Below are 9,238 nucleotides of genomic sequence, written 5' to 3'. Positions count from 1 at the left end.
GGCCATTAATGATTTAATGCAGCCTTTTCCTTTACTTCAGTAGTGGCAGTTCAGTCCCTAATGTTGGGGTTTTTTTCCCATTTAGTCTGAGGCTTTGATGTGATTAACATCTGAAATGTATTACTTGGGTTGGTGCTAATTAATTTAGCTGAAATATTACAACTTTTAAACTCTATTTTTCATGGAAGGCTGAAGATAAGGTTAATTAATTCTGAACAATTTAACCATAAACAAAAGTATTTTAAAAAAAAAATAATGTGAAATCAGAGAAAGACTTTTCTCTGCCATACTTTACAATGATCCCACCAGTAGCTCGGTGTCCTGTAAAGAATTATTCTCCCACTAACTTTGTGTTAGCTGGATAACATAGGAAGAATGTGCTCACAGTCTGGGTTTCAAATAGTTGTCCCAGCAAAGATATGCCTCTTAGAAATGGCCCTGTATTTACTGGAACTAGACCAAGTTCATCAATCTCACATTCCAAAATCTTCCACACTAAGGCTTAAATTCTGCAGTTCACATTTTAAGTCTGTGTGAATCAAATCTTTTTAAGCTTCTCCCTCATTAGTTTTCAGTCAGGATTGTCAGTTAATAAAATACAGGATGGCACAGATGCTCAACTCATGTAAATTTTCTCAACTCCTGCCACTTGATAGCTGTCTCTTTGACGTCAGTGGAACCATGACAATTGCCATCAACCCAATATTCATTTTTTTCCCTCCTGTTACCCACTTCCCTGAAGACATGAATCACTAGGTGCTGCCACTGCTGTCATATAGTGCCATACAGACAAAAGATAACTCACCTAGAAAACTTCACATTTCATGCTATCAGAGGATATGGATTTGAAAAACTAGTTTGCCTCAAATGACAAATGATGAAACACTGAACTGACCTTTGCACTGTAGTTTTCTGCTTTTCATGCTTGAATATAAGCTTTTAATTCTCATGCCTGCAGCTATTACTCAGCAGATATCAGCTGAAGGACCACTTCCCATGCCCTCAATATGCATGTTTGCTCTGTCACTTCTGGTACTAATGGAAGCAGCATGCCTAAATACATTTTTATCATTACATATTAAGAAGAAAGGATGGCATTGTTGCATCTCCAGTGGGAAGATGTGCACAGGCTGAGAGAAGGAAAAAGAATATTTGAAAGATATATATTTACAGGTCCAAGGGAAAGACTGTCCTACAGTGTATGGAGCACATACTAGTGAATTACAATCTTACATAAAATTAAAAATTCCTTAATCTCAACTGCAAAAATAGCAACCAGACACAGATTTTATCTGTAAACATTCTTTCTAGACTCAAGGTTTCATTCTCTAAGGTCTGCAAAAAGGATTTCAGAGAATTTTCTGAATTAGAAAAATACAATCCTTTCTGCATTATGTAACCCATCTTTCTATACAGAAATTTGGCACCTGTACATGAAAAATAAAGACATTTGGGTCTGAAGATCCTCAGCTCAAACAATGAGAGCTAAGGATAATACCTCTAGAAATTAAAAATAGGAAAAGAAGTCTACGAAGTCTACAATAACATTACTTTCATATTTTCTGTTTTATAGTGATGCCTGGATTGTTATTATTGTTATCAGCCTCACACCAAGAGAGAATATTGAGTCTTTCTTCTTTTGATAACACATGGATGATATTTGCTAGTGCTTTCTACAAAGGCATCTTCTAAAGGGCTAGTATTGGTTAAAATAACATTATTTAAAAGTCCCATTTCTTACCCCCTAAACCAGGACACCCCCAAAGCAGCAAAGATGAAATATGCTTCCCATTAATGCCCTTATAGCATTAAAATGGAAAATTTTCAGATTTTTAGTTGAACAATAAATACAAAGCTTAGGGGGTTTGGTCATCTTGTTTTGTTATGGTTTCTTTGCTTGAACAATCAAACTAATTAGTCATGTTCTCCTTTTCAGGTTACTACTTTCTGGTCTGTTTTACTTCAGATTTTTTCTCTTATTATTATCACAGACCTATGTGATTCAGATAGTGCTGGCCAGAATTTTTCCATTAAAAAACGTTTATTTAATGAAAAGCTTCTATTCAGTTAAATGAAAACATCTGTAGCTACTCTGCATATTATACATTAAAAGATAAGCACTTTCAAAAAGAAACCTCCCTCTTGCACATTCCACAAGTAAAAAAAAAATCATTGAAAAACAGAAACAATTTTAACCATTTTACTGGAGTAATTGGGGATTAGGTGGAAGGAGCTGGGAATGAGGAAAATATGGCTTTTTAACAAATTCTGTCTCTATCATCACATGTGCAGTTCTCTCTAAATATTGAAAATACCTGGTGAAAACATCTTAATTAACTTTTGGCATAGTTCATTTTTTTGAAGCCTACATTTAGAGCCTTCGTAATTGTTTTAATTATTTTTTTTAATGGGTTCTTTTAAAAATCCAGATCAAGCCTCCCCATATTACAGGAAGCAGGTAACTGCAGCTGAAGAGCCCCCATAATGGTTGTTTCCAGTTTGATGAAGGAGGCACAGGAGGGCGGCACCCACTGCAACAGTCACAGTATACAGTGATGAAGCCAAGGTGATTTGTCAGCACTGCCAGTGCAAATAAAAACCACCTGCTGATGCAGCAAGATTTCAGGGAGTTCTGCAGAGGAGCTGAAGACCCATTTGAAGGATTCCGTTGTAAGGCTGTACATGAGAGAGGAGCTGTGCTTTTCTGTTTCTCCTTTTCTTTGACAATTCATTGCATTGGTCTAAAACAGTAGGATTTTGTCAGAATCCTTTACTACAGTACCATGTAATTTTAATGTATTCTGCCTCTCTACCCTTACAGTTTGTCTGCCTGCACTCTTGCTTTCCATATATCTATAAAGACAGATGCAGCCGTGAGAGTTTTCTTAGATTTGAGGCAGCTCCTCTGCTGTGCCTGTAAAAGCACCATAACCCACAAGTCTGTGGCAGCTCGTTTCAAGGAACATCACTGTACTTCTCATCTGTAACAGCCTGATACACCAGCAGAGACTGATATGAGAGCTCAGAGGGGCCGACACTCCTTTCCTCCTCTTGTTAACATTATTTTCAGTAAAAAAATTGTTACTGGCTATGGTCGAGTCTCTACTTACAGATGACTGGAAGTAAGCCATCCAAAGTAGGAATTCTCCAAATTCTCCAAGCATTTCCATGTTTGGAGATCCTCATGCTGTCACATGGCATCTGACAGCATGTTCACTCTGCTAATAAGCCTTTTTGAGTTGTAACCTCAGAATACACTTAGATCTCGGATCACTAATTATCATCTTCATTCCACGAAAAGTCTTGTTCCAGATACTGACAAACTTGTGAAACTGAAATAACACCAGACTTCTCACTCCACACAGTTCATTGAGAAAGCACTTGCTCATGTCACATTTCATGTTAAAAAAAGCCCCTATAACAATTAAAAAAACAAACAAGTTCACCAAATTCCATTATCCTCTTAAAAATTACTTGGATTACAAGATTATGAAGTTTCTTCTTCAGTAGCTTGCTTTTCCTCCATTCCATTTTGCATTTCAAAGTTACTGGTCTTTAAAGCAAATTTAAAAATGCATTTGTTATGGTGTGTGCACTGGTAAGACTACACTGGAAAAAGAAAAGTAGACTACCGTGGTCAGTAGCACTCTATCACCTACCGTCTGGGAGGTACCAGGAGACAGCAATCACTTCCAGTAGGCAATGTGTGTATTGCTACACTTTTCCAAAGTTTAATAGAGTCAAATATTATTCATATAGACTGTTCAATGCCAACTGGCCTTGCACCCAGAGAACAGCCTGATGAGGATTTAATTATTAGTACAGTTGCAGCCATAGAGAGTCTATTGAACATCTGCTTCACAACATACCATACCCTACTAACTAGAAAAAGCTTTCCAACATGCCGTAATAAAATTAGGATACACGATGTTTAAGGAAAAAAGTCTAAAAGCTAATGTGCAATTAGTACAGATCCAGCAAGATGATGAGTTTCACCATCATCCAAGCCTGCACTAGATGGGAATGTGGTCACTAAAAATGTCCAGATGTTGTATATAGATTCAGGTTATAATGAGAAATATACTGCTTCTAGTAATTGTGTTATACATCTGGAAGGTTACATAGGAACAGGATGGAAAACCCTGGGGAAATAGAGGACATCCTCCATTCTGTAATATATTGCTTGTAATATTGCACAGAGGGAATGTGGCCAGAAGTTTTGCATAAATAATGTCAGTGAGTCAATCCAGGAACCCTGCAATAATGCATCAACCTAGAAGGATGATTTGTGTTGAAACATCTGCTTCCAGCTATGGTTTTTTTTCCTATCTGTAATTCCATTCCCTATTTCACGTAGTCTTATATCACTGGGAAGACAAAAGTGGCATTTGACTAGCATGGAGTGATGATGGTTTTGTGGACATGACCTGCACTATACATCTTTCATGACCCTATAATTTTTTCTGCATTGCCATCTATACTGTTGATGACTTTCATGGTAAATTAGGACACTCCAGCCTCCTTAACCAAGAAGGTTAGGATTTTATTATTAGGTCCCTTTTTAATCTATCTACCTCTTTGCTGCTAAATATACAATCTCTGAATCATAAACCATCAAGGACAAGGACTGTTTTCTTCTTTACTCACACGGCAGAATGATGTTATACTCTTACCTGAAGTCTTCAGCTGTTACCATAATGCATCTGACATGATCACATAATGTATGTCTGTGTTTGTTTAAACCATTCTAAATCTACTAAGAAGAAAACAAAAAGAGCAAAATGTATCTTGGGATGAATAGATTGTGTGTGTGAATGTCCAATGAGGTAGTGAAGGACACAGAATAAGTCCATGAATGGTCACATGCGTAGGGGAGCTAATGACCAGAATAAAAAAATTCCCAGAACCAGATCTGTAGCACCAGAACAGCTGATCTTGTTAATATCTATTTTACATGCCATCTATGTTTACATGCAATATCTGATTCATATGCAGAAAGGGTTGTGGAACCTGTGAATAAGAAACGAGGCTAGAGAATCTAGCTTGATTGACACTGAATAAATCACAATTTTGCTCATAAGAAGGAAATAAAGGTGAAAGAAAATATCTTGTGCCACAGATACAATGAGTCTTATAATACTTCAAGAATACAAGTGCTCTTTGCAATCAGCTGATGGGTGCTTAGTGCTCCCCCAAATGACAGTGGGTGAGCAGTCAAACCACAGGGCAGATTAGCTTTTCTCCTGTATTAACTACTGTGAAGTCCACCACAAAGTCATTTGTCACCAACACACTTTCAGCATTGGTGCAACAGCTGTGAAAATATAATTAGTCCCTCTATCTCTATGCCACTAGGTACCAGTCACTGCTTCAGAGGCCTCTTTGGATAGGTTTCTGTCCTCTACTGGCCAGAGGTCAAGTTTTCCAGAAGTTAGTTGCCTGTATAAATGACAGTGCACATATTTTACATCTCATTGTAATGCTTTCTTTTGCCAGCATCCGCTTCTTTGCAAATGTTCCATTTCCAAGCTATTTTTCTGCAAGCCCCAAGAGAAGTCATCAAACAAGCATGCTGAAAAATTATCCACAGGCATCAGAAATGCACATTTGGCTGATGAAGACATAGAGTTCATATAAACTTCAATTTGGAATGCCTCCTTCCAAACAGCTAGTCCCATATGACACCATTTGCTCAGGAAAAATAGGACCAGGGGAAATGTCTGAAAGCCCAATACAAGAAGACACAGATTGCCCACAGCTATTCTGGGGCAAGGAGAGAAACTTGGTACTGTTCTGTTTAAATAATTTTCAGTGTCAGCATTTGGAGTCCCAGTACAATTGAAGGCTGAAGGAGAGATGCTGGGTAGTGAGAGACCAAAGAAGACATGATATGTCTGCTTCTGGGTTTGGGTCTGAAGTCACAATGTCAAGAGTATGCTGAGACTTCCAAATGTCTCTTTGGAGACAAGCAACTGAAAAACTGAAAAACCAGAAAAAATTATCAGGATGATGTTTCTGCATTGTGATACCCTGGAATAAGTCCTGCTACTCCTTTATCTTCTGTCACAGTTACGGGGAGAGTACCAGCTGACAGGCATAACAGCCCATCACATAAAACACGGGAAAGGATAACCATCTTCATGCCAGAAACAACTGATTACAAAACTAGTTCTTTGGTGTTTAAAGGAATATGAGATGGGCCAAGGGCAATATTCCTGAGCTGAATGTCAAGAAGGAAACTTCAGAGAAGTAGAGAAATGATGATAGACCATGCCTGTCAAGATCAAGAAAGGGTGTGTAGGACCCACTGCATAGTGAGAACCAAAAAGCCCCATCAGGTTTTAAACACTCCACACATAGGCTGGACTATCACACTGTACCTGACTTCCCCATATTCTGTTAATGCTTTTATGTTTTAATGTTTTTATCCTATGGGAAATAGTAAACCTATATTGTAATTATAGTAACCCACACACTGACCCTAGCTTACGGAGGTAATGAGAGTCCCAACAGTGTCTAAGCTGTTGCAATGCCATTTCAATCAGTCTGTGAGACGACTGTGCCTCCATATCTAGGTCTCAACCCATGAGGATTTCATTCTCTTGGTCTCAACCCATGAGGATTTCATTCTCTTTTCTCCCCCTGTACTGCTGAGGAGGGAGAGTGGGAGAGTGAGGGAGTGTGATGGTGGAGTGGTGTGGTGGGCACCTGGCAGCCACCCCACCACATAAAACCATTTTGAAATCAGTAGTTTCCTGATCATTTTTTCTGACCACTCCGTGAACATTCAGAGGCTGGGCTGTGGCAAACCACTGAAGTTGGTTGCTACCTGTATGAAACCCCGTAGGCATGACCCTGCTTCTCTGTGCCCCAGCAGACTGTGCCATTAATACATACAACATATATTTGTTTTGAAGTTTGAAGGCTGAAGTTTGCTTCTGTCACAGATGACAGAAGCAAGAGGCAAGCAGCGAGGCTGAGCCACTTCCATCTTGCTCTCATTGCTGTCCTATCACCTACAGCACCAAAGGGCTGTGCAAGACAATCCTGTAAAGGCAGAGAGGTCTTCATTGCTCAACTCCAGCTTCCCCTTGGTCCAGAAAACAGCTGTGTTCATCTCCTGCTGAGCAAGGGCATGGAGTATCACTCTCTGCTCTGATGCCTTGGGATCTGATCCTGTCTATTTTATCCCATCTTATATAGTAGTACCACAGATGGCCCTGCTTCCCTTTAAATGGATGCTTTCATAGTTCATGAAAATGCCTGGCTGGATACAGAAAACACCATTGCAAAAACCCCCCTGTCCCACAAAAAAACTCCACAAGCACCCAGTCCTCCTCACTTAATCACAGCCATTAACTGTTTCCTTTGCTCTATAAATACAATCTCTGCTGAATTAAACTCACCTGCCTTAAGTGTTGGCCACATACTAAAAAAGTTATGTGCCATGCTGTTATCTACCACAGCTTGGTAACAGTAAAACTGTGCCATGTCTGTTTATTGTTGGCAAAGGTTCCATAAAGTCCCATTATTTCTCCTTGAATGAACACATAAACACTGAATGGGACAGGGTGGAGAATGAAAGTCCTTCTGTGGTTAACACATTTCGCCTAAGACCATCTGTCACCCTCAGAGCTGTAACAAAGCACTACTGCTTAAGGAATAATGTGAGGAGACTTGTGAGGGAGCAAACTCTTCTTTATTGGAGGAAAACAGATGATAATCCAGAAATTTCACCAGTTATGTTTATTTTTAAACAAAATTATTCATATTGCCTTGCAAGTGTATCAACTGATTTAGAGAAAATTATTTGAACAAAAGCAACAATTATCCTCTTCCCTCACTTCTGAGGATATTTACTGTCCTTATAGGCACAGCAAAACCATGTTTGGAGTTGCTCAGGGTATATGAGTGAGAACATCATAAAATACAAAAAAAAATCATAAGCCATTATTATGGTGAAAATTATAATCATTAAAATAGTTGCTCTTTAACGAGTCCTAATTTTACATTTGGGTTGAAGTTGATAGGACTAGAATATTACATGCAGACACAGGCTCTATGTTAGGTTTTTGGTAGCTTCTCTACAGCCCAACAACAAGGGCAGCAGAATCCTAAAACACTGGTTTGAACTTATGTCACAGAAACTGAAATGGATATGAAAGATGATCTCTGATTTGGACACTTTCCAGATAACAGCACTTGGCCCAAACTGAAGTCGGAGAGTAGTTGCTTAATATATTACTTTTAAAAGCAAATCCATCTTTATTTCTTTTGACCAGGAAAACATTCTTATCTAAAAGATTCCTTTGTCTGGGAATGAAATCGCAGATTCAAATGGCTCCACAGACCAGCAATGAAGAATATTATGCCTCCTAGCAATATTCTCCAGCACTCTCCACATACAGACTTGGCTCTGCGTTCAACTGCCTACTGTACATGGCAGCCCTATACTGCAGGATATGACTCTATACAGAGTCTGTCTGGCAGCCCTGGACAGTAGGTGGTCTGAATCCCTCTTATGCCATCGGATTTGAGGCAGCAAGTAAAGCATTGTGAACAGAGCTCTTGGTCATGCAATCAGAAGATGAAAACATTATTTTGTGCTCAACACTTGAACAGTTCTTGTATCATTTTCTTAATGTACAGTGAAATGAGAAGCAAACCTTCAAACAAGCCCTTTGAAGTTCTCCAGAGGCTGCTCTTCCCAAGCATTGTGTAGCTAGACACCATGGGAGGTTCTTCTGCTTTCTGAAAATATCCTCCTCTTATTTTTGTAAACCACTTTTTCCTCTCTGCTTAAGAAACCACTTTTGTATCCTTTATGGTAATATCTTTGCTAAAATACAGTCATTTATATTGCACCCTGAGTAAGGCAGAGTGCTAGGGAGAACTTAGCCAGGCAACAAAAAGCTCCAGCTTAGGAAGGGGGGTGCACTTTACCCTCAGTAGTCTGTTCCTGAGGTCAAAAATGTTTTATGAGGCAAAATGCCTCTGACTGAAAGTTTATATGGTTCTGTTCCTGCATGTTCCTTGACTGCTTCCTTCTTTCTTTAACAAAGACTGTATACCACGCATTAAACTTTTAATTTATTTTTACAGCATTACAAAACATTTCACACAAGAGATCATTTTTAATATCAGTTTTAATACAGCACAACTACCTTTACTGTACTAAGAATTCATTAGAAGTTGCAGGTATATAAATGTCTTCTTCTGCATATTTAGGTACTTACTG

This window comes from Pseudopodoces humilis, chromosome 1 (genome assembly GCF_049639895.1).
Source record: "Pseudopodoces humilis isolate 2021_Gansu_Grassland_sample_001 chromosome 1, ASM4963989v1, whole genome shotgun sequence".
Lineage (NCBI taxonomy): Eukaryota > Metazoa > Chordata > Aves > Passeriformes > Paridae > Pseudopodoces > Pseudopodoces humilis.
Note: the sequence above shows the minus strand (reverse complement) of the source record.